The 25,597-nt window shown below is 35.3% G+C and overlaps 1 protein-coding gene across 1 annotated transcript in view; it reads left to right on the plus strand.

Annotated features, from left to right (window-relative positions):
* The first annotated feature begins 1,488 nt into the window (after positions 1-1,488).
* LOC116176168 (protein tincar-like) overlaps positions 1,489-25,597 on the plus strand; it is a 92,789-nt gene continuing 68,680 nt past the window's right edge. Inside the window, exon 1 of the mRNA XM_031494646.1 lies at positions 1,489-1,619. The gene's annotated coding sequence lies outside the window, so the exon portion shown is untranslated. The remainder of the gene's footprint in view (positions 1,620-25,597) is intronic.

Raw genomic sequence — 25,597 nt, forward strand, 5'->3', positions numbered from 1 at the left:
AATCGTTTAATTATATGAATTAAACTTGTGAAAAGCTACGTTCGCGCATGTGCAGAAGTAATTTCTTATCTTTAGACCGATCTTACTGAAATTTTAACAGTAACACATTTTAATAATGGCAAATCGCTTGATTATATTGTTAAACATGCAAAAAATTGCTTGCGCAAACCATCTTTGTGGACTGCTCTTAATGGAATTTTAACAGTAGCCCTTTTATAAAAGCAAATCGATCGATTATATTAAACATATGAAGAGCTACGTGCGCGTATGTGCAGAAGTAACTCTTTTATTTGTGCACCGATCGGTTATCGGTAGTAATTTTTAATAAATGCAAAATTCTTTCGCGGAGAAAAGTAGAGCTCATTTCTATTTAGCATTTCTAGATGTTGCCAGATTAATGCTGATCGTTGATGTAGAATGACAATATATTCCTATAGCGATCTATTGATATCTGTGATGCATCTTAGTTCTCTATTACAGATATACCACAGGGTTCGACGCTTCGCTTGATTCTTTTTAATGTACCTGGTGACCCAATAAGACTGTTCCTCGGCCATATCTCGGGAAACGTTCGTCGTATGACTTAGGGGTAAAAAAAATTATGGGGTAAATCGGTTATGAAGAATCACTGGAAAATATTTTCAAGTTCTAAAAACAGGGCGTAACTACCATCTTAAATTTTAAAATTGCATTTCTATAAATTTCGCATAATAAACTAAACATTCTTTTTTCACATTTTTAAAGAGAACCAGTTTACATATCATTTTCGTAGAGACAAAAACTCAGTTATTTCAAAAACAAAGATGGTGTGGGGGGTTTGACCATACCAAATTTGTTAAAATCGGTCAAATGGTTAAGAAGTTAAAGCAGGTTATTGCAAAAACAATTGAACGGGGCATTTCAAAAACAACACATCATCTTTGTTTTTGAAATAACTGATTCTTTGTTTTTACGAAAATGAAAGATAAACTGGTTCTCCTTAAAAATGTGAAAAAAATTTTTTTTAGTTTATTATGCGAAATTTAAAGAAAATGCAACTTTAAAATTTAAGATGGCGTTACGCTCTCTGTTGGTCATATTTAGAACTTGAAAATATTTTCCAGCGGTTCTTCATGACCGATTTACCCAATAATTTTTTTACCCCTGTCATATGATGAACGGTTCTCGAGAAATGGCCAAGGAACAGTCTTATTGGGTCACCCGGTACACTATTCGATTCAAATTATTATGCGAACTGAGCATTTTTTAAGTCTTAGTGTCACAGATGTAAAGGTGCAAGGTAAATCAGATGTTAATGATTAATATTTGCAAATTGAGTTGGACGAAAATGGGTACAAAATTCCAAAGAAGTGAACAGTAGGTACTTGGACCGTCAGCTGAAACGGTATAAAACATAAAAGTATGATAATATTTTGGTGGCCCCCTCTAAGATATCGTATTTTGTCGATACCTTCACCTTCTTTGATTAGTGCAACCCGAAACGTGCCACCGAACGGAAGTGCACTGTGCGGCGGGGTCGAACTCTTCGAGTGCTTCGTGTTTCATATGTGCACATACGTTAAATGGATTATTACAGTGTTTGCCAAACCTGTACCTCAACTTAACTCGTATTGTACCAGGTATGGATGCAATTTGCATTTTATGCGCGAGCATTATAATTAAACCCGCATTTAAATTACGCGCCTTTGGCAATTAAACGCCGCGCGAACTGCGCAATGAAAAACTATTTGATTATGCCGGGAAATTTGACGAATTTGATATTTCCAAGTTTTAAATTATTCGGATAAATTTTTTTCTTCAATTTTAAGAGGGAAGAAGTTACAGATCAATTTTCTCTTCTGTTCTTAAAAATTGAGTACAAAATTGATACATATAGTCGAGGGGGTAACCACTTACGGAAAATTTGTGACACGATTGCGAAAATAAGGGATTTCGATAGATTGCGGAAAGTTTCATGCGATTGCGGCGATTGCGGAGAGATTGCGGCGATTTCAAGAGCTTTGTAGCGATTTCTTGAGATTTCTATACCACATTTTTGCGATTTCTGAACATGTATACATGTCAAAAATAATGTTTTGATTTATGTAAGATTAAAAATTAAACAAAAACATTATCGTTAATAGCAACACAGTTTTGAAGAGATTATTTTCTTTTTTATTTGAAAAGAACAAGTTAACAATACATCACGCTTACAATTTACAGAAAGTCTTTTAATAGTTTTTGAGAGATTTTAAATTCCTTCTCAATCTGTATTTTTTGGTGCCGTTGTAAAATAAAAGGTTCATTGCCCAATAATGATATGGGGCCATAAAAAATAAATTTATTTTCGACAATTTGTATATCTTCATCTTTGTCTTTCGGCCAAACATATGAATCTAAAACACATTTTAAAAATTTAATTTGACATGTATCATCGTTAAATATTTCTAGTACTCTGCCAATATACCATGATCTAAGATAACACACGGCGTAATAGTTTTCTGCGCTTATATCAATTTTTGTGTTTATTGGCGTTGTATCGTCGGTGGCATCTTCCTCGCCAAAGCTTTCATTTTCTAACTCACTCTTTTCTGAATATCTATCGCTTTCCTCGTCAGTCTCTGCTTCGCTAATAGCGATTCTCTTTTTCTTTCGTTTTGTTGAAGTACTCTTTGTTTGTTTTTTTTTATTTAAACTGCTAGATGCAGTGCTTCCACGAAATCGAAGCAAACGATCGCTAGAAAGACGGTTTGTCTTGATTGAAAATAACCAGCAAAGTGTTGACTTCTTTACTACCACCTCCTTTCCATTTACTTTAATCTTGAGCATATTACGAGGCAATGTTTGATTGCTTTTATTGTATTTGGCACTGAAATCTTGAATATTTAGATCACCAAGATCTTCAGGTTCCTCAAAGATACCTCTTTCTTCATCAATATCATCTCTATCTTCAACTTTTTCTTCATTTAATAATAATCTTGGTAAAATTTGTCGCGCAAATTCTTCTAATTTTGTAATATCGTTTTCTACAAGTAAGCTTAGCGTTTCATAACTTGAGTTTATTTTCGTCTACTCGTTGCATTTTCTAAAAAAGGAAATAAGCAATAATTTAAGTTATTATCAATTGTTGTATAGGTGCGTGCAATGTTATGAATTTATTTTATATATTATAATTAAAAATTAATTTAGTTAATATTGAAATTATTTTTAATTATTTAAACGAACTAATAAATTGAGGAGTGTTTAGCAAAAACAGCGTTTGTCCAAAAATAAAAAAAAATCAGGAGATTAAAAAAACAGCCTAAGTGATTATAGAGCGGATGTTTTAAAAAGCTAATTTTACAAGTTGGCGTAGTTTGTGCAGACAAACATATTTTTTGTGATATCAGCTGAAATTTTGGCCAACTTTTTGAAAGAAAAAAGAAAAATCCATGGATATATGCGGTTTTTGGGGGAAAAAAAGTATGTCATTTTTGCAAGAATCAACCATATTTTAAATGGCTATATCTTGGCAGCTATGATGTTTTTGTGGGATTTCATTACATGTATCGATGACAATCACTTTCCAGCTCACCGTAGCGCGATAAACTCATTTTCCGTAAATTTGGACTTATGCTGTTTTTGCTAAATACTCCTCAATTGTAAATATGTGTTATTAAACTTACCGTTCTTTGCAAAACAAATCACTCGTAAATGTTCCACTCCACTGTAAGTTAGTTATCTAATAACAACAATAACAACGTAATTATTAAAACACACTGTAAAATAAGATCTGGAATAAAACAAAAAAACGTGTTGTCGTGTCGTGTGGCCGTTGACGCCTTACGTTAATAGCGAGGTTAATAGTTAATCGCGACTTTACCGGAAACGACACGACCGAGAAACCGACAAGTTGCCGATTTAGAATAATCACGTGTTCGCCAGATGATATATTTTGACGAGTTTTAAAAGATTTCGGTGATTTCGAAAGGATTTTGACGATTTCGAAAGGATTTCGACGATTTCGAGGGATTGCTGCGATTGAGAAAAGATTTCTTAGCGATTTCGGGGATTGCGAGGGGATTTGTGACACGATTTCGGGAAGTGGTTACCCCCTCGCATATAGTATCTGAAGACGGAAGTGTGTTATGTAACAATCGTATAGAAACATAAAAATCTGATTACTATTCGAAGGTAAATTTAGTCAAGACAGGTCAGGGAAGTATTTCTTGTCTGGAACAACAGGTGTAACTCTAAAGTAGCAGTGATTGGACGCACATGGTGCTGCAGCTGCCGTTGTATCAGATTCTTCCATTTCGCTTGATGTTCACCTGGCGTTCTGCTATGCACTAGTTTGCTTACGGCTTCGACTGTCCTTGTTTTGTTTATTCAATCTCTAGTTGACCACCTTTAATAAACGTGTTTGGAATGTAGAATTTAACACTTATACTTACAAAGAATTAAAAAAAACTCTTAATTGTGCTAAGATATTGAAGTTATCGCTAAAACCACTTTCAATAAAGCAACCGGCTGCTCTTCTGATTGGGCATTTAAAAATTTCGGACAGATGTTCAAAAGAATCAGTTTAGTGTGTTTTTATATGGAATTTGATGACCCGCGTGGGAAGCGAAAGTATAATGCTGTATGTGAAGAGTGTCTTTCATTCTTTATACTCGGTCGTTAAGAAAATGAAAGGGCGCCGAACAAACCCAAAATAAAACAATGGGCTCTACTGTGTATGCATGCGCACGATTTGCTATAAGATGAAAGACCTCAAACAATAAGAAGTTTTCCCTTTTTTTTGAATAACGATTTAGCCCCAAAGATTTCATTCACAAAACTTGTAGAGCGTACCAAAAACAGTTTTTTTTCCGCTTGTCATAGTCTAATAGATGCGTGTTTTTTTACAGAGCACAGTCAAATATAATGCGTTGAAATTTATCTAGCCTGACGTTCTGGCACTGTCCACGGCGACACAAAAACCTATAGCGTGATATTAAAGACAAATGTTTCATTAAGTAAATGTGTACTTATGTAGGGCTGCGAAAATTCGTAAGTAACGTTCCAGACAAACAATTTATTAAACTGACGTCCCCTCCTGTCCATTTCGATGTTAGCCCATGAAATATTTGCTTTCTAATATGATTCAGCCACCATCATCCCGCTTTCTGCAGCTGTGACATCCAGAGATTGCAATGTTAATTGTATCGATCAAATTTGTTTCTGTTGTATTTTCTTTCGTTAATGCTATTATGGTATGGTGGACGTACTCGATTAACGCACCCTTCGTTTTTCACATCTCTTTTTCACTAGAGCCTATCGTACAGATAATTTCCATGGAAACAAATGCATTCATATAGGAATTTATCTATGGGATAAGTTTAGCTAATAATACATTTGATTAATTTTAATAAGTAAATGTATCTACTGAATTCATATAATACAATATTCATAAGTAAAATATTTCTTCAATGGGGATGGAAGGAGGTAACGTTCCCATAATGCTGATTACGTTTCCTCTCTGAACTGCTAGAGATAGTTATTGTTTAGAGCGTGTATCCCCTGTGTGTTGAACTAGTTGGTTTCCAATCAAATCGGTTAGGTTTTTAGCTTCAATTGAAAATGGTCCTAAAGTCTCAACAGCAAAAGGCACAAAAAAATTAATTGGTAACAAATGTTCCTATTTACTAACTCGCAGCAGAGGCAGCAGCTCCAGGCATTGTTGATGTGGTTTGAACATATGATGCTAGCATCCCAGACTAAGCATTTACCCTTTGACCAAGGAATCATACTCATTCCTTCGGGTCTTGTCCCGTCACTCCGAAACAAACCAACAGTGGTTCTAAGGTCGAGGGTATGAATCACCTGTGACTAATGCTCAGAATGCCGAGGAAATCTTCCTGCTGATTTTGAACAGCTTAATCCGTGTCTTCCTGTTTCATCTACTTCTGCATTACATTTGCATATATAGGGGCTACAAATTTTGCTCCCTAATCGAAGCGCAACTGCAATACGGGGATCTCATGGTTCTCCAGGAACGTAGCAATGTTAGGAGATGGGTAGAGTTTTGAGCCATGATCCAGATTAGGTAGCCTGTAGAGCAAGGAACCGAGCAGAATCGGAGGGATTATGAAAATTAAGGTCAACATCAATCTTGCTTCGAATATTAATTTTGTCCCAACTTCGTGGAAATTGTGGGATAGCAGGGCGAATTTCATAATTTGTCAAATTAGACGTAAAAATGCTAAATGGTTACAAAAGGTCCGGTGGAAGATTTTATTTTTCCGACTTGTTTAAATAGTCAAGAGAAAGAAAAAAAAACAAGTTTGCCAATGCGACTGACGTCGGGAGAAATTTCTGCGGTCAAAAATCTGCAAAAATGTCTCACCTTTTTCGGTTTTTCTAAAATAACTCACCAACTTGGGTAAAATCATATTTTATTCAAAATTGTAGAGTATAAAAGTACTCACCTCTAATTTGATATTTTATATGCCCCTAGCTACTCGTATTTATCAAATCGGTTAGACAAGTCAATATATCCAGTTTCGAGTTATTATTTAATTTTTTAAAATAGACTGAAAAATTTAAAGATCAAATAAATAAATTTAGGTATTTATATGTATGTTTATTCCTACCTAATCTATTTATGTAAATTTGTTTTAAGTCCAACAACGTAAAAGATGGTTTATTTTCAAAAATTACTGAAAACTCGAAACTATAAATTAGTGTATCTCCTAAACTACACATGTTAGGGGGCCAAATAAACTATTAAATTAAAGGTACTTTAGACGCTACAATTTTGATTAGAACATGATTTCACCCAAGTATTGCAGTTTGAGAGTTATTTTAGAAAAACCGAAAAAAGTTAGATATTTTTGCAGATTTTTGACCACAGAAGTTTCTCCCGACGCCAGTCGCATTGGCAAACTTGGATTTTTCTGTCTTTTTACCATTTAAACAAGTCAGAAAAATAAAATCTTCTTCCAGACCTTTTGTAACCATAAAGTACAAATTGACTGAACATAGTTGCATAGCATCATCTAAATAACAAATTCGAACTTTTTCGATTGAGAATTTTTCCTATCGACTGCTGAAGAGATAAAGGCTGGCAAAGCAATATCAAAGAGTTGGTAATATCTTGGACTCTATGTATTCCAACGCCTCCAAAATTGATCGGAAGACTATTGCCTAGTATCGTCTATCGAGTTGAATATTAAATACAGAGTGGCAATTTGAAAACTTACCACCTAAAAAAAATTACTAACCTAAATGTAATCCTATTTGGTATGGTTGGAAAGCATTTTTTTCAGAGCTCTCCAACGACGTATCACACATGGGGGTTACTATTTAAGATTTAAAAGTTGGGGTGGCTGGGGCGCAGGGGGTGCGTCGCCAACTATGTCATTGTGATTCCCCCTCCGAATTACCGAAACGGATTTTGATTTTTAAAATATCTCGTTTATTTACTAAGACATGGGGGGTGGTAAGTTTTCAAATTGCTTAAACTCAAATCAGAAGTTTTATTCCTGCATTTTCATTAGAAAGTGCGGTAAGATCCGAGGTCAATATTGGGGCATCAAACCAATTCCTCCTGAAGAACCACTTGGAAAAGATGCTATCCTTTTTCACTTCCATTACCTCCACTGACAAATGAATAACATCATGAGGAAGTTCCGGAAATTAAAGTTCTCGTGATGGAGTCGGCTGTTCGACGTCCAATTTTTTTAAATTTTTGTAGCAAAATTATCAATTCGCCCTTTTTAGTGCATTATTACAGATTTATTTGTAAAAAGGTAATCTCAATTTGGCGGACTGGAGGCAATTGCGGGCCAATAGAAGATCGCTTCTAGAAAGACGAGGAGTGTAATTAACAATTAACAACTTTGGGGACGGGACTCCATGATGTGAGGTCAGTGACATGTGGGCGCCATCCCCGAGCGTGTTATACTAACGTGGTGATTTTTCAGTTTTTTGCTATCTTCTTCTACAGTTTTGGTCCGATTGTTTTCAAATTGGTGTCGTCAGAAAGATCTTGTAAACGCGCACAACTCTTACCTGACGGAATTTTGTTTTCTTTCCTGGGGGCGAAATAAACCACCTTTTGACGACGCGCGTCTTCGAGGGGTACTTTCGCCACCAAAAGTTTCTTAAAGTAAAATAAACCAACCGTGTGATACGTCATTGGTTTGCTTTAAATAGTAGTATTTTTAATGCACTTTATTAGGCTGGATGAAATATTTTTGTATTTAACAAATTAACCAAACAAGTACACTACTGATAAAGTCGTGGCACTCGTGTGAGTGGCAAAAGAGTTATTTTTTATATGTCACATATAACATCAAAGTTAATATCGGCTATGATTAGAGCATTTAAGAGATCAAAAATGACTTGAGTGTTGTATATAATAACCTTTGCCGATCATATAATAGACGGTCGTGAAGTTAGGAATATCATTTCCATCCAAAGCGTTAGATCTCAACCGCAAATAAAAATTCTAATTTAATTAAACGCAGAGCGCGAAACCAACTCGGATTTTTGGTATGAGCGACAATTGTTATTGAAAACGGCTTGGACAGGACCGTAACTAAAATGCAGTAGCACGTATGGCCGGTATTTTTCTAGTTGGGGCTTAAGGAACGGGAAGGCCATCAGATTATTCCCCAAAATAACTGTGTATCTATAAAAATTATTGACCTACAAATAATTTATTTTTCTATCCGTTTGGTTAGTGTTAAATCTGAATGATTTACAATTTAGATATTAATTACAATTCTGCTGCATTGAAAACCTTTTACGAACAAACGTTAGCTCACGAAGCATCGACGAAATTTATATATCACCTTTGAGTCGTGGTCGCAGCCGTTTCCGAGCTCAGAAAGGGTGCTGTCTGCCAAAATCTGTCTATAGATAAACAGGAACAAAAATAAATAAATAAATAAATAATATTTATTGGTGGTATTCATACAAATAAGACAGTATGACCAGCACGGCAAAATTTAGCATCTGTCACGTCAAGCGATGCAAATATTGTACTTGTGAGATAACGCTGCAGAATACGTTCGAAAAAAGTAAAAACTAAGTAAAACAACAAAAAGACATGACGAGAGCAAACCTTTGGAACGAGCTTCGGAAGAGTAATCTTCCTAGATTAAGTATTCTGGGGTCGAACATTCTTAGGGTGGGCCCTCCAGAGATGGATCTTTGTAGCGAAAATTTACCTAGTGTCGAGTTTTTGAGAGTGAACTCTGGCACAGTAATAGACGAATGGAACCAATCTGAAAATTCCGTTGGGCAAGTTCTTGGTAAAGTGATTATTCTAGCGGATTTTAGGGGCAAATATTCTAGGGGGATATTCCGCAGCACGAGTTTTGTGTGGTTAGCAATTCCTCCAAGGACAAGTTTTCTTAAAAGCAGTTCATCCTGGAGTCTTGGATCAAGTTCCTAGTGAGTGGCGAGAGCTACTCTGGAGACGAACGTTGGAGCTACGAATCTTGCGAGGTCGTACATACCTATGTAATACCTGGAGGCAAGTTCTCTTAAGAGTTAATTTTTTACCTCAGCTCACAGGGCCGAATTTTGTTAACAAAATCGCAGAGAACCTTGAAATTGACTAAACAGTAGTTACTCGAAAAATTTCTGGTGGGTTAGTTTTATGTTGTTCACCGTTTCTGTACGTTGATTTTCCGTGGATAAACTTCCTAGCGTATTCCGGGAAAGGGCGCATTTTCTTTGGGGGCAAAAATTCAGAGGGCCACTCTTTGCACGGGATAATAATCTTAATGTCAACATTTTAGAATGTCTTTAATTGCAACGACACCTTCCTTTTAAGCCCCACGGTTGCGCGTAGTGATCGCTGAACGGGTCTGTATATTAAGGGGGTTGACCCCCTTCGTTGGATTAAAATACATACCTTTTAAAACCAACTTGAATTTTTTTAGCAACCAACTCTTAATCTGGTCCATGGCTACCCCTTAACATACATTTTACGGTGAAATACTTATAAAAATTTCTCCTTTTTGATCGTAAAGTTTTGAATATATTGATGAAAAAATCAAATGATGAAATGTTCCAATTTACATTTTCCTTAACAGGTTTTCCTATTTACAGCTTTAGCTAGGAATTTAAACCTAACGTACCTAATATTGAATATAAAAACAGCGCACAATAAAATGTTTGTATCTAAAATATTCCTTCATTGTGTTGAACTCATTCATTGGGAGTACTCCTTAATTACAATGAAAGCAACTTTAATTAAAACTAATTTTTTTCTAACAATTCCAATATAAAAATACATTCAATACAAACGGCTTTAAATTGACTACTGCTATCTTTAAAACCATACAATCCAAATTTTACTTAATAAATTTTTAAACTTAAAGCAATTATAATTTTTCTATGCAACCCTCAATTTTTACATAAATGAAATAACGGTACCTCATATAAAAAATGTCCATAAAAAATAGGCTTGAAACGGCTCTCCTTAACAATAATTCAGCAATAATTCGGAAAAATTAAACAAATTCAAGCTGCATGTTGGAATGTTCCGTCGCTAACCTCCTTAGATAGACTATTTGGTAAATTCTTGTCTTCTGCACAACGTTTTTCGAACGGATAATCCCTTTATGGATCGCAAGCCAGCTTTTTATTACCCGTAACCAGTTCATTAAAGGTTCTAAACGTTTTTTGTATTACCGTAAAAGGTGACATTTCCACCACGCAATATAGTTTCCTTGTATAACGTTTTTTCCAATGCATGTCAGTTTATGTTTATTACGAATTCTAACTAGAAAGGATCAACTCTTTTTTTCATTGTTGCATATGCGCCGGAATAACTGTAAATAATAGTCCCATGTAGCAAAGAAATGCAACCCGGCACGTTTAATTTATTTACCCTCGACTGAATACGCGACGGTAGTTCGCCTACCTAACCGCTCAAGTACTTCATCGTCTTTTCTTTACAGAATAACCCTTTCCTTACCGTGGATAAAAACTGATACGTTAGAATTAATGGATGATTGTTTATTTAACTGAAACGCACGAAATGCGAGTTTTAAATTTACGTATCAGGTTTCCTGATGCCCGAACGACTTTTTTTCATTGCTCGAACCGTAAAGCAAAACATATTAATCTGAACGACACAGGGGATGCGCGAGCATTCCAGAACCGAATTCTTCTTCCTTTTTTAGCGCATTTTCCAACTCATGTTGGAAGGCACTATTATTGCCACTTTCCCGTTCGTCCGCTTGAGGCTTTAACTACTCCCACAGTTTTCAAGATAGCTTTGGCATCTCAACCGAGAAAAATTTTGACGATTAATGTGCGCTTTCTTATCTGTAGAGATATTTTTTTGAAGTTTTAACCAAAGACAAGCATATCGCGTATTGTAAAAATCACACGCTGCGCAATGTGCATTTTCTTATTTATGGCGATATTTCTTTGAAATTTTAACCAAAGGTTCTTCTAGTAAAGACAAACACTGTTAAAATCAGATGTGCGCATGCGCACGCTGCGCAATGTGAACTTTATTATTTATGGAGATCTTTTTTGAAATTTTAACCATAGATTCTTTTAGTAAAGGCAAACGTATCACATTATGTAGGTATCAGGTGTGCGTTTGCTAAAGTTTCTTATAATTAATATTTATGCCATTAACTTATTTTCCTTTGTGCACATAAATAGTCCGTTACATTTATATGACTTTTCCGGAAGGACTAATCAGTTCATGGAAAATGCACGAAAGTTAATCGCATTAAGGTGCAAAATCGACTTTCTGATTTATTGAGACATTTTTTGAAGTTTTACCAACAAATGCTTCTAGTAAAGATAAGCACATGGTATATTGTAGAAATCAGATATAAGTAAAGACAAGCATATCTCTTGCTGTAAAAATCAGGTATGCGCATGTGCAAATTGCCCAATACTAAATTTCTTATAAGAATATTTATGCCGTAACTATTCTCCTTAGTACACATACATAGTTCGTAACATGACCTGAATGAATCTCGAAAAAATAATAAATAATAATAATAAAAAAAAAAACGAAATAGTGCCAAACTATCTAGTGATCGCTACCTATTCTATAGTTAATTAACGCCTGCAAAATGGCTTCTTATTAACTAAAACGGCCATTTGTTTCTCTAGTTCCTGTGCTACGAATTAAACGAATGTTAAGGTGATCTTGCGGTTTGAAGCAAATAACACCAACTAAGATAACCACTTTAACCCCTGTTACCCCGATATTCTGTCGCCAGACTTCCTGAACTCATTATGAGCACAACAGTGTACCTATAGAATTGAAATACGCAGAACAAAATATGATTGCCACCTCAAATTTTAAAATTACCAAGCCGCTCACTATCTGCTACCTGCAACAATGCGGACTCCTAGAAATAACCTCCGACATTACTACTTTTTAAAATATTAAAAAAATTAAATCCAAATTAAGAGCTACCGTTACATAATGCAAGTTATTGCAAGACAGTGAGACTAAATCCGCATAGTTTCCTCCTCAATGAATGTTGTAGTTTTGGTTATCTTTGGGACCATGTTATTTCTTCTTTGGGTAGTGACGAGTGATGCGATGATTCTGAAACACGAGATTTTAGTGTTTTTAATCGGGACATTTACACAACTTGGCTTTTATATTAACGCATATCAACAGCTAATCAAAATACCATAGTACAGCTGGTGGAAAACCTCACAAAAAGTATCACTAATTTGCATGTCGGTTCACATTTTATGATGTGATGACTATAATTGTTAATGAAGCTTAAGAAGTAGCTGACATATTTTCCTTTATTGGTATAGCGGCGTTAGATGGTATCTTGTGCGATTACAAAATTAAGATCGCAATAAAAATTATAATACGCCAATGAACATCTTATACAGCTGCCATAAAATTTGTACCTCGGATAAAACGAACCAATTTCACGGATGAAAAACTTCAAGAGGTAGTCAAGGAGATGGAGCAGGTGATAGAAGCAAAATGAATTATTTATAGTTATTTGAAAAACGTTTGTGTTGCCACACGCAATTTTATGAGACCATCTTTCGCTACCAACAAATTACTCATGCTGTAGCATTAACGAAATCGTCATAAAATAACAAAAAGACGCTTAACACAAGCGTAAAGTCTGTGTTTATTTACCTACAGGGGATGTGGTAAAGTTGATAAATTATTCTCAAGTATGAACTTCAACACTTGGCTTCTTAGTTATTCTAAACATGAGAAGTAAAACACGTGGAATTATAAAGCTGTTGCTAGTTTAAAGGGGTTTACAGAAACGGTTGGATTATTTCAGGCGTCTGTTGAATTACTTACAAAGTTAGATAAGTACCTCGCTAGGAAAAGGAACTTCTATGAAAATACCGATACACAAGCTCTTTGCTAATTACATAAGAACTCCATGCGAAAATCGGCTAAACACTCTCGCAATACGCAGGAATCAAAAAGGCCAATATAGCATGTCAGTAAGTTAAACTACCCTTAACATTCTTTTGCACCTAACTTGATTGTAAGGGAGAAAGTTAGGAAATAAAACGAAATTGGGAGAGAAATAAAAGCGAGCCGTTTTAACAATTTTTATTGCGAACCCGACGTGCGCCATATTAAATTTGAATTACATCCGTGGATTTTTTAAAATTAAATTTCGTCGTAGCGCACGTACGTACAACAATATTTTAGCGCATAATTTACGCGTTCAATTAAAAGTTCAACTTAAGAATTACCACCGCGAATTTCTGATGTAATTGCCAAGTCTATTCTTATCCAATCCGAAAGTGCTCGCGAACATTAAGGACGAAAGTAAATTACCGCTTTTTTATTTGACCGAAAAAAAAGGGTGGTAGTAAAGTGGATTCCGACGTTGGAATATCTTCAACGCATAAACGAGAGAAAAAGGGTTTATTATTATATTTCGTGCCTTAATCTGTTTTACGACCACTTTGCAAGCAGAATCCTTTGAACCCTCAACTTCTTCGTTAGTCCTTTGTTGTTTTATTTTTTGTCCAGATATAAGCGAACTCACGCAGATTTGTTCAGGTGAATTTTAATTACTTTGCCGAATGAATTGGGGCACGCAATTTCTGTAAAACGTTTTGAAATGGCAAGTGCGTAATTATTTTCCATTTATATCGCGTTTATTGCGGATTTCATATTTCCACATCTGTGATCCAGCAGTGTTAAGTTATTCCGTGTAAAATCCCCATTAACGATTAGGCCATATTGTGTTGCTTCCTGAAGTGATTCATCCTATAATTGCTTGCGGGAGTAGCATAATAACCACCGAATAATACATATAATTCCTAAACTCCTCCTTCCCTAAGTGTTAAAAGGAGGGATGAAAAATAGACGCATTTTATACTGAAATAAAGCGGGCATCTCAAAATGCTTCCTCCAGACTTATTTTCTAAATCAAATTTTTCTAAATTTAAATTTGATTTCCAGAAAATTTCTTCAAAAACCAAATCAAACTCTTGTCGATAGCTTTCTGTGACCTTGTCAATTACTCTATTTGAAATATAGTATATTGTTATGTAAACTACGTCATGCGGACGTTTTTATTGGTATCAGCAGTAATGATGGACCATCCTCTATAAGTTAAATTTTAATTTTTTAAGGTTAAATGTGGTTGTTAATTTGTATTGGACACAATTTCGATCATATTATCTGTATTTGAGGTTAATGTGGATTCGCCATAGAATTAATGGATGCTTAATATTTATTTTTTGTTCAGTTAGATTACCTTAAGAAAGATGAGGGACATCACGAAGTAATTGCGTTGAGTGTTTTTTAAAAGTAACTTAAATCTTTAAGATTAAAGCGACCACCTGTTACAGTACCCCTTTTGTTTCGTAAACGCAGAAAACTTGACGAGCTTTGAAAAACGCCAAAAATCAACGAGAGATTTGGTGTGAGTTGAATAACCTGATTAACAAAAAATCTAATCAGACTAAAAAAAATAATCCCAACAACTAACCTATCTAACCTAAAAACCCTTAACCTATTCAAAAGCACAAAAATTACATATACACTTCACCACTTCCTATATCATCTTAAATAAACTTCACTCAAATAATAAATTATTCACTTCTTCACTTGCACCTGCACAAGTGAGATATTTCTTCTTCCTTTCAATTTCGTAACTTCTTCTTAGATAATTCTATCTTATTTTGAACATCTATAATTTTCTCTTCTTTAATCTTCAATTCATCTTCTTTAGCCTTTTCCAAGTTTCCAATTATGCATTGGTTTCCTTGCGAATGCATGTTGTCAGTTTGAACTTCTGTAAATTGTGTTGTGTTTTCTTTTTCTTGAATTAATTTTCTTAAAGGCTTCTTGAAACTTAACTGTACTTCCGTATACAATTGACAGAAAACTTACCTTGGTATCTCCCTATATTAAGAAAAATTCTTCAGAAACATCAACACTTCCAGACCTAAGAAAATCTAAGAAAAAAATATTTACTCCGCCACTGGTAGTGACAATTTCAATTATAACGTGTGCAATCTACAGCATCCGAATAAACAAACCCCCCATATGCGTTCTATTACAAATTAAATAAACATAAAAAAATCTTAAGATTGCTTACAGTTTTCGAGTTACAAAATCCTAATAAAATCCGGGCAAAAATATGTCACTGATGACTCGAACGGTTGTCCGACGATACTTTCAACGAAACTGCTATTCCCAGCACGTACTAGCTTCTCTTTGACGAATTTGTTTAACAACGAAACAAAGCAACTGACTCTGCCACCAACCTAAACGTGTCTTCTCAAACTTAAAAACAACAAAAACAGCCCTTGCAATTGGCAGATGACTTCTTCAAAGGACCGCAACTCGGCTTCGAACTTGAAAAACTTTCTTCTACGATTCCAGTATTTAAACGAACACGAACAGTTTTTTTACGATTAAAAAGGCAATATTTTACCAAATAAACGAAATTCCTAATAAATCAAGTTGGAACTGTCACAAATGCATTAATAAAACATAATTGATTAACAGAAATGAAAAAAAAAACATTTTGCTAGCCTTAATTCTAAGAAATACCCTTTCTTTTACAATGAAATAAATAAACAAAACAGATACGTAAAATCGTTTTGTGTTTATTCGTAAATAAATAATCCCACGGAATTTATTAACATGAGTTGTATTGAGCGCTTAATTAATAAATACACGACCCACATCCACTTCAAATACCTAGACCTAAACCTCAACGTCCAAACCGACATTTTTACACAGAAGTATATTTAAATAAATTTGCTCAATACAAAATTTATTCCGGTCAATGAACCTATATTGTGATTTCGTAAATTAAAACTCGAATACGCAAACCATATTTCTTTTATTTAGAGACACGAGACCCTTACAGGGAGTTCATTGGAACCTCGCGTTCCTGCGTCACTTGTAACGGGTAGTTACATTATTAGAGGAGTAGTGAGAGCCCAGCCATCCCCACTCTTCTTTTTTCTGACATCACAGTGTTGCACTGAGATTGGCTGCGTCATTTTGAGGCGGTAAATTGTCACTTGAATTTTTGAATTTTCGAATGTCTGTCACTTTTTGTTACGGTAAATTTAAGTATGAATTTGTGTCGGAAGATCTAATTTTGAATTTCAGAATGTCCAGTTAACGACCTATTGGCACCCGCACAAAAACATCGATCACAAATGCCCTAAGTATACATAATATCATTACACCATGTATATTTAAATTTTACTATTACAGAAAACTATATTTCCGTTCCTTGTAACATCAACAAATCCCCACTTGGTGGTGCCAATCACTCCACATAAATTCTAATTTACCGCCACAAAATGGAAGATATCCGGCAATTTCAAAAATTCGAATGTCCCGGACAAAATGGCGCAGCCAATCACAAACAGCAGCGTAACGTAATAAAAAAGAGGGGTGGTGATGGCTGGGCTCTCATTAATTACAATAAATTTTATTCTTTACTGTGCTGGTCAAAATTTTACTGTAGGTAACAATCTTTTGCAATGAAATAATTAATACCACGGCTAGCTCAGTAAGGAATTAATAATCGATGACCCTTACCTTGCGGAAGATTGTTTCATTATCTCCACTTATGATCTGAAAATTAAAATCTCTTCAGGAACGTTAGAATGACTTTTGAGTGCACATTTCTCATAAATTCCCCATAAATTACCCACTCCTGTTCCTAACACAATGCAACCGTAGTGTGGTAGGGTACGGATACTAGGAAACCAACTTTGCACAATGCGTATCGATCTGTTGGAAATCTGCGCAAGTGGAGATCGTCTTTTAAAAAAATGGATCGATGGCGCTAATTCAGTTTTTCAAAACTAACGGACTTCCTATTAGAATATTAAACGATGCCGTAATGAAAATAAAGAGATACAGTGGCTAAAGTACATAGAAAAAAATGTAAAGTAGGTAATTGCAGGATAAATTACCTACACTCATCTTTGTAGCTTTTGACTAAAGTAATCATATGTTTCAATCTTTAATTGTAATTACTTTCAGCAACCGTGTAGATAACGTAACTCACCCCTCTCCCTAGGGATAATCTTGTAATAAGAGCATCGTACTTTTCACTAAAAATACGAAGGTGGACGTGGAAGTCTAAGTTTGTGCTTACGGAGCTAGGGTAGTGTCACATCGCAAATAATTTCTTGAGCTCCATCTGAGTTTACAAACATTTTAAGAAAAGTGGATCATCACAGGAAAATTCTGCCAATCTCGTAACGTCGGATCAAAAGGAATGTGCCAACCTCTCGGCCGTTTCGTACGTGTACGATGAAATGCGATGGAGCAGTAATAAAGGTATAATTAAATCGGTTTCCGCACGCAAATCTCCCAACATCAAAACGGATTCCTGTAATCCCAATTAAATTGAACTCTCTTGTAACACAAAAAGTATTTTCATTTTGTTCCCAAAAGAAATGTCATCGCCTAAAAAGCAATTAAAATTAATTTTCTGCATTCATAAGAATGCCAATAAACGTGTTTGAAAGAACAAAAGCTTCAAGGCGGGCGGAATCACAAAAGGCAGCTTTTTGCGCAATTTTCTCAATTATTCAACTTCATTAAATCTTCCATTATGTTCTATTGTTTTCGATTACAATCGAATGTAGGTTAAACCCGAACATTCGTTACCGAATTTAAGACGGTAGTAACTTTTTTTGTAAATTTATTGCAGTTTCAAGTGGCACTAGAAGTCGTTCGGGTTGTTAAACTTTTGCTACTGCACTTGTAGTACCACTCACGTTCGAGCCCTCAACTTGTGTATTTTCGTGCTCGGGAGGTTTTTCAGTTCTATAAAGTACTCTAGAGATTATTTACGTCCATCATTCGTGTTTTAATCTATACACAATAACTACACCACAATTAACTTTTTACTACAAGAAATGAATCCAAATTGAATTACAATACGAATCTATTCTGTATGGAGCTGGCTGCAGTTGAAATCCATCAGATTCAGGTTATTCCTGTTTTAGGATGGATTCATTCCCGTATTTACAAGATTTATTCTGGCATGAAGTGAATATGTACGAGTAGCAATATTTTCATAGAATACGACGCGACGTGGGCGATATTCATCACAAATGAATAACAGTTGTTCCCTTCATCGGAATTTCCAGACGCCCTACCCCCGAAACTAATCTAGAAGCAGGATAGTTGCCCTATTTCTTATAATTCCCGAGGGCGTTTAGAAGGAACTGTGCAAGGGAATGCATTCGCCTCGACGCCGTCTAGAGTGACTCACACATTTTCTGGGGTGAAGGTGAATATTTTGATTGGGGAAGATATCCGAAACACTCGGGCGCCCTTTTCTAAATGCGAGTGCGTGAAATTACTTTTTTATTGTAGAATGCGACGTATAAGTTTACGACATCAGCCTTCAGAAATATGTAATAAGTTTCAAATATTTTTCAGCACAATGACTGCCAAATTAGTCATTTCTATGCGCGTATACATAATTGCACCAAAAAATTTCATTATCCAAATTGAAAATTCTATTTCGGCAGTTTGCATTTAACCAAGATCCGCATCCTATCTCCATGATCACTAATAATATGCGACCAATTGAGCCCGTCCTGTTTCGGAGGCAGTACATCATATTCCGGACAAACAAACGGGAATAAAAAAGCTCTTCAGGGCCGCCGATACGGGGCCCGTAGTATACTGGGGACCCGCCCCAATGTGATTTTAAAACGAGATTTTCAAACTGCACTTTAACAAGAATTTTTTGCGAATATTCCTAAGTGCTGGACAAAAAAATATAAACTTCTGCGAATATAAGAAAGTCCGAAGAGCGAAACTTGGATAGTTTCGACTATTGTAATGATTATTAAATTATTAAAATTGCTGTGCGTTTATTGTATGGTAAATAAACAACACAATAACAAAGTATCCGACATATGTTGAACTTTTAAAACCAATCAATTTCGACCTTCATCTACTGCCCTTCAAACAGTCAATCTTATTGTAGTGGTACGTATGGTAGTTGATACGCATCACACCACAATTAGCAAAAGAATCAACACGGCGCCGGCGTGATGTCAAGGAAATCAAGACGGCGTTGTCTCCTTAGACAATACAGTAAAATACATGGACTGCTAGGTATTAACCCTATACAGGGTCCTGCAATAGTACGCCGGCGGTCTTTCCTATACTACATTCATTATAAGAAAGTAGTAGATGGCGCTGTGTTTGAAGATAAGCCTACACAGGAAAAATATAAAACGGCACTAAATTGTTGTAAAGTAGAAATATCCAGCACTGCAAACAGAAATAGATCAAACGATTTCACGTTTGGATATTTGACGTTAACAGCTAATGACAGTTTTGACAGTTTAGTTGGCTACAGAAATTAACAGCTTACAAAATTCGTTACACGTTTTATTTTTCAGCGTAATACTGACTCGTGTTTTAACCAATCACAGTGAAGATCAAAGGGTTTCTATGCTTTCTACCACTACCTTCTTAAAATGAATAGGGTATAGGTTATATGTGGTAAAAAATATCAACAAACCTTTTGTGCAAACCATACCTAGGATGTCAGAAGTTTACCCTGCTTATTTTGGCTGGAAATTATGCTATTTTAAACAAATAAATAATCACGTTCTAATTAATAAAAAATTATGGCAATACAAGAACAAACTATAAATATTTTACGTCCCCACATAAAAAACAACACCCCGACTCATCGCACAAGCCGACAACAAATATCGTAATTGAATTTAAAGTCGACTTCTTGGTAGTTACAAAATATAAAATCATACACCTGTGGAAAAATCCACGCCATCTACCTACGCATATATCTAATTACGGACAAAATCTTCAAGATACCCTAAATTATCTAAACACCCTGTGTATTAATCTCATATGAAAGCCACTGTAGAAAATTCGATTCTACTAAGCATCGACAACAACTACAATATGCTCTAACTTGTACCAATTTTCAACCTTCCCTTAACAAATAATAAAATCCACCCTGTAGTGAAGATCTAGGCTCTGCCAATTCAAATTTATGATAAGAAACATCTATTAAATCAACAGCAATTAAACAAAAGCAATCCTACTTGTTTAATGGTACAATTAAAAAAAGATTTACCTGTCTTCTTAAAACAAACGCACACCCAAAGCGATCTACGTTCTGCCGCCTCAGCTAAAAACTTACCCAACCTTCCATTTCTCGCTTGAGGAAAGCCAAAACGCGCGACCATTAGCCGTAGTTCTAATTTAATAAGCGTATACCTGAAACCATAAAACAATTGTTTGGGCAGCAAAAGTTTATTTAAAAATAGTGGCTGATTAGAAAAAAAATAATGAACATGTGTGGTATTAAGGGTTTATTCAAAACTAGATGATTGTGGCGGGCTCTGTGACGTAATAAGCCCGACCAATCAGCTGCTATAACTATTCAGATGACTCACGACTTGGTAATATTGCAGTACAATGTCATTTGTAACCTGCGTCACCTATCACAGGCACTTGTCACTTGTTGTTCACTTTCGCGTAAGATGCGTCTTAAAACGTCACATTCGACAAACGTCAGAGCCTCGCACAAGGTTGCCGGTTCACTTCTACGTAGGCTTCTACGTGATTGGTTGTAGGTTTGTGACGTATTTAGACTGAAGCGTTTTAAATTCGGACTAAAAACGCGGCTTATCAATAATTTATTTTGGTTTTATTTCACTCGTAAATAAAAATTGAGGACACACGTTTCTTTTATTTTAATGTACGTTGTAGATCAGAAATAAAAAATGAAGCCGGGATGCCCCTATAAAATATTTTCAATAGCGTAGCATGCGTTTTTTTCTCCTTTAATGAAGTGCATAAAAGCGGGAACCATACAATTCAATTTGATTTCTTTAATTCTAAGAATCCTGGGAGAGCTTTGTTTTATTTTTTACTAGCAGTTGGGAAATCCCGTTTTTTCCCGTACATCGCTGCCCGTTTCACTCGTTCCCGTGGGAAATGGGTAATAAGTTATTAGATATTTATTAACAACTTTAGAGCGACATCTGGGCGCCATTCCTAAGCGTGTCACTTTAACGTGGTGATTTTTCAATTTTTCCTACTTTCATTTACAGCTTTGGTCCGATTGTTTTCAAATTGGCGTCGTAAAGATGCGCACAACTTCTCGTGACGGAATTTTGTTTTTTTCTAGAGGGGAATTTAACAACTAAGGTACGCGTCTTCGAGTGATAGTCGACTTTGGGTGTCCAAAAGTTTTTTTAGAGATCGAATCACGGTCTATCTTTCTCGTGCCGCTAATAGAAACTCGGGGTATGAGAAGTACCCCAAAAATTAAATACTATTTTGTGGAAGGTTTTTAGTGAACTCCGCGCGAATGAAATTAAAGTTTTTTTGAAATCGATGATAATATCGATGGAACAACAGTATATGAGTACCAAATTTATATTTTCGGAAAAAAAATCCTTTCTCTCATTTAGAGAATTAAGTAAATAAACCACCCTGAATTCAAATAGGTGGTATTTGAGATGTCAATTTCCATTTATAATAATTTCTGAGAGCTGCTGGGATTGATCCCACCGACACTGTGGTAATTTTAACGCAAAAAATACGCAGCTCTTTTGGTTGTTATTTTTACCGTAAATCCTATAAAGATTGGGAGTAAACCATCCGAGTAAACATCCCTTACGACGAAGATAGAACATTCGCTCGGATCGTATTTCTGAAGGAAATCTAATATAGTGTCATTATTTCGCATCATCTACTTCATTACTCTCTACGAATACGGAAACATGAAAGTTCGTATTTCTAGAGTTTCTTAGCGCTAGCGCGTTTTATCAGAGGAATTGAGGAATATTTCGTGTACGGTAATTTCGCTTTGTAAGATTTACGCGGCGCGTCCGAGAAATGTCGGAGAATAATTCAGAATCCTACAAATGGACAAACAAAACTCTTATTCTATGTGCGGTTTTCATTACATACGATGAGGGTAGTTTGTATGTCTTTCACGAATTGTTTCATGGTCAGAATACGTTAGGTCATTTGTAATTTTCCGGACAAATGGACAAATCAAAGATTTAGATATTGCGATATATCGTTACAGTCATACATATATCTGTAACTTTTGTGGATTGGTAAAACCTAAAATTGGGGTTTTGTGAAAAGTATTCCCTACTCAAATTCACTTTAATTTTCAATATTATTATGTTAATGTCGTAAACCAATTTTCGGCACTACTGTTGGGACGAGGCGTTACTAGAAAATTGCAGTACTAACCTCCTAAACGGGTTCCCGTTACAATATTTTAGAATAACTATGATATGATTCAAAATTTCCAAAACCATCCCGGAAAACCTTCCCAAATTGGAACAGTTTCCATATAATAACGATTTTGAGAAAACGCAAATATCGAGAGATCAAGTGCCCCATTTTTATAGCAAGGGGTAACGTTTTATGCAAAAATAATTCTTGCAATTTTAACCCTCCGCAAATTTTAAATAATTTTAAACTTACTTTTGTTAATACCTCAGAAGTTATTCTGCGGCGATAGTTCTTGGTCGTAGTTCTAGAAGTTTTCATTGGGAAACCTTGTATACACGGTGTTTAAAATAGATTAAAGGCCAGTAACTGGCCGAGGAAAAAGTATGATCGGTTTTAACTAGACTAAGAAAAGACTGCGTGGAAAAGATTAAAGTTCCTTTGTAGTACCGTTAATATTCGTTGAATTGCCTTCCACCCTCGCAAATTAATTTAGTCTTATTCCTCTAACCTCATTCCGCGATGCCAAAGAAAAAAAATAATCCCATTCCGTTGTAATGTGATTCAGACCTGCTTTTCTACTAAATACGTTTTTCTTTTATTATGTTTACCTAAGACCCTCTTTTAAAGACAGGGAAACGTTTTCTGATAAGGAAGGTTTCGCACTCTGGAGGTGCGGTTTCCTTAAAGCTTTCCGCGTTTCCTTGCCATAAAACTGCGAGCGAATTTTTCGAGCCTATAACTCTCGCCTCACGCATTAATAATTACAAGCGCACGTGCATGTTAGAGTAGGATTCTTCTTTCACCTTTAGCTTTGGGGGTGAATAATTGACATGTACGTCTAACGCGTCGTTGCGCTAATTCGGATTTAAAGGTTGCATCGCAAGTATTCGATGGAAACATCGTTTGTCAATTAACCCCCCGACCGAACAAGGGCAAAAGAAATGTTCAGAAAATAAATGCAATAATTGAGATACACTGAACGAATGCAGTTTTCCAAATGCACCCCATTGGATTGTTGACTTATTGATCCATCGAATAGTTTCTGCAACTCTACAACTGCTCTAGCTTAGTGAGTGTACTAACCTTCGATTGGTATTCGTTTTGAGATGTCAATTTGTTTATTTGTTTCAATTTTTAATTCATAACGCTCACTATAACTTACAGTGCGGTACTTCCGTTAAAAAGATCAATTGTTGTATCTAGATACTAAGTTTTGTTGAGGTTAGAGTTTTTTCTCACCTTATTTAGATGTGTGTCTTGGAATAACAATGCTGCCACATTTCCTCTACCTGAAAGAATTGCATGTTACATTTCCCTTTACAGTCTGTACCATTTATGATTCTCTCTATTAATTTCGAATTAACTAAGTTAATTTTTGTGACCACGATTTTTTTAACTAACCTGAACTTAATATTTAATCTAACTATGGGCACAATTTTTCACACGCATGTTCACGTGAACCTTAAATGAAAAACTGATTTATTCTGTTATATAACAAATCCAATTCTAGTAGGTTTCTAAATGGTAAAATACATGCAATTCTTAAAAGGCTTTAAATTCCTACAGGTTGATCTCTTTAAGAATGTAAAATCAAAATTTTATGGCAAAGAACGTTATACTAGCGCGCTTAATTAGTTTGTCTATGATCGCGGCTACACCTCTTCTTTATGCGACTGAAATGCGATTATATAACGATCACGTTAATTGTTTATTACTTCCTCTTAATTTCGTGACTTTTTTGCGTGGAGGAAACTGAAACTCTATAATTAATTCGCTGCAAAGCTTTTTCTCTTTTGTAACTAATGGGACTGGTGTTGTTCCAATAAAAATCAAAATATCCGTAATCGCCACTGGGTTTTTTTTTCAATTTCCACGTAGTTCTCAAACATGTCAATTCCGCATTTCTCTCACTAAGATGTGACCTCACGTTGATTAAGCGGTTTGGAGTAGGTCAATTAAGATATCCGCTTTAGTTCTAGTCATACAGCAGCATCCCACCTCCAGACATCCGGAACCTATTAGGAGCGCAAAGCTCTATTGAAATTAAAAGCCGCAGAAAAGACTCAATTCCACCAAATTGAAATTTTACTCTTGAAATTCCACTAGCCACATAATTTGTTAAGAAATCGACTCTCTACATTTCGACACTCTGTAGTTTTTTTATGATATGTAATGTCTGACCTGCTCTAATCCTTGAACCTCCATAAAACTTCAATTTCTATAAAATTCGTACACATCCGCACAAACAATGTTTAAAATTCTAATTTATTTAAGATTTAGATTAGATACAAATTTCGTTTACCACCTGCACAAAAGATGCAAGTTCTAATTTCCTTCTAAAAGATTGTGGTTGAACTCTAATGTTACAAAAATTGGCAAATCACTGAGTCATTAGCTAAGTGAGCGAATTCCACCCTGAAAGTACAGAAAAGGTTTAAAATTTCAGTCTCTTCTAAAAGGTTGCGATTAAGCTTGGCATCACTTAGCAATCGTTCAAGAAAGTAAGATCCTCCTTGAAATAATCTTTAAACTAAGGATTTTGTAATTTCTCCTCGTACCCATCATGCATCTGCAACAAAGAAAAATCACAATATTGAGTTTTCAAATTAACAGTTTGGGAGCCTCATTAAGCTTCGATCGTTTTCATTATCACCTGGCACAATGTTTAGACACTAGAAGAAAAATCGGATATAAAAACTGTATGCTGGTCGCAGAATGGGTTCGGATAAACACATTACCTAATTGATTGCCAATGACACAATCAAAACTAATCAAAAGAGAAGAAAGAGAACCTTGCAAAGCTTGTTTGAACAAATTACCTCGCCCGCAGGCGTTCGCCAAATTAAATAAGAGAATCTTAAAATTATTTCAATGTTAAAAGTCCAAATTTGAAAAAAGAAATTGTTTGCAGTA

This window comes from Photinus pyralis, unplaced genomic scaffold, assembly GCF_008802855.1.
Source record: "Photinus pyralis isolate 1611_PpyrPB1 unplaced genomic scaffold, Ppyr1.3 Ppyr1.4_LG7, whole genome shotgun sequence".
Lineage (NCBI taxonomy): Eukaryota > Metazoa > Arthropoda > Insecta > Coleoptera > Lampyridae > Photinus > Photinus pyralis.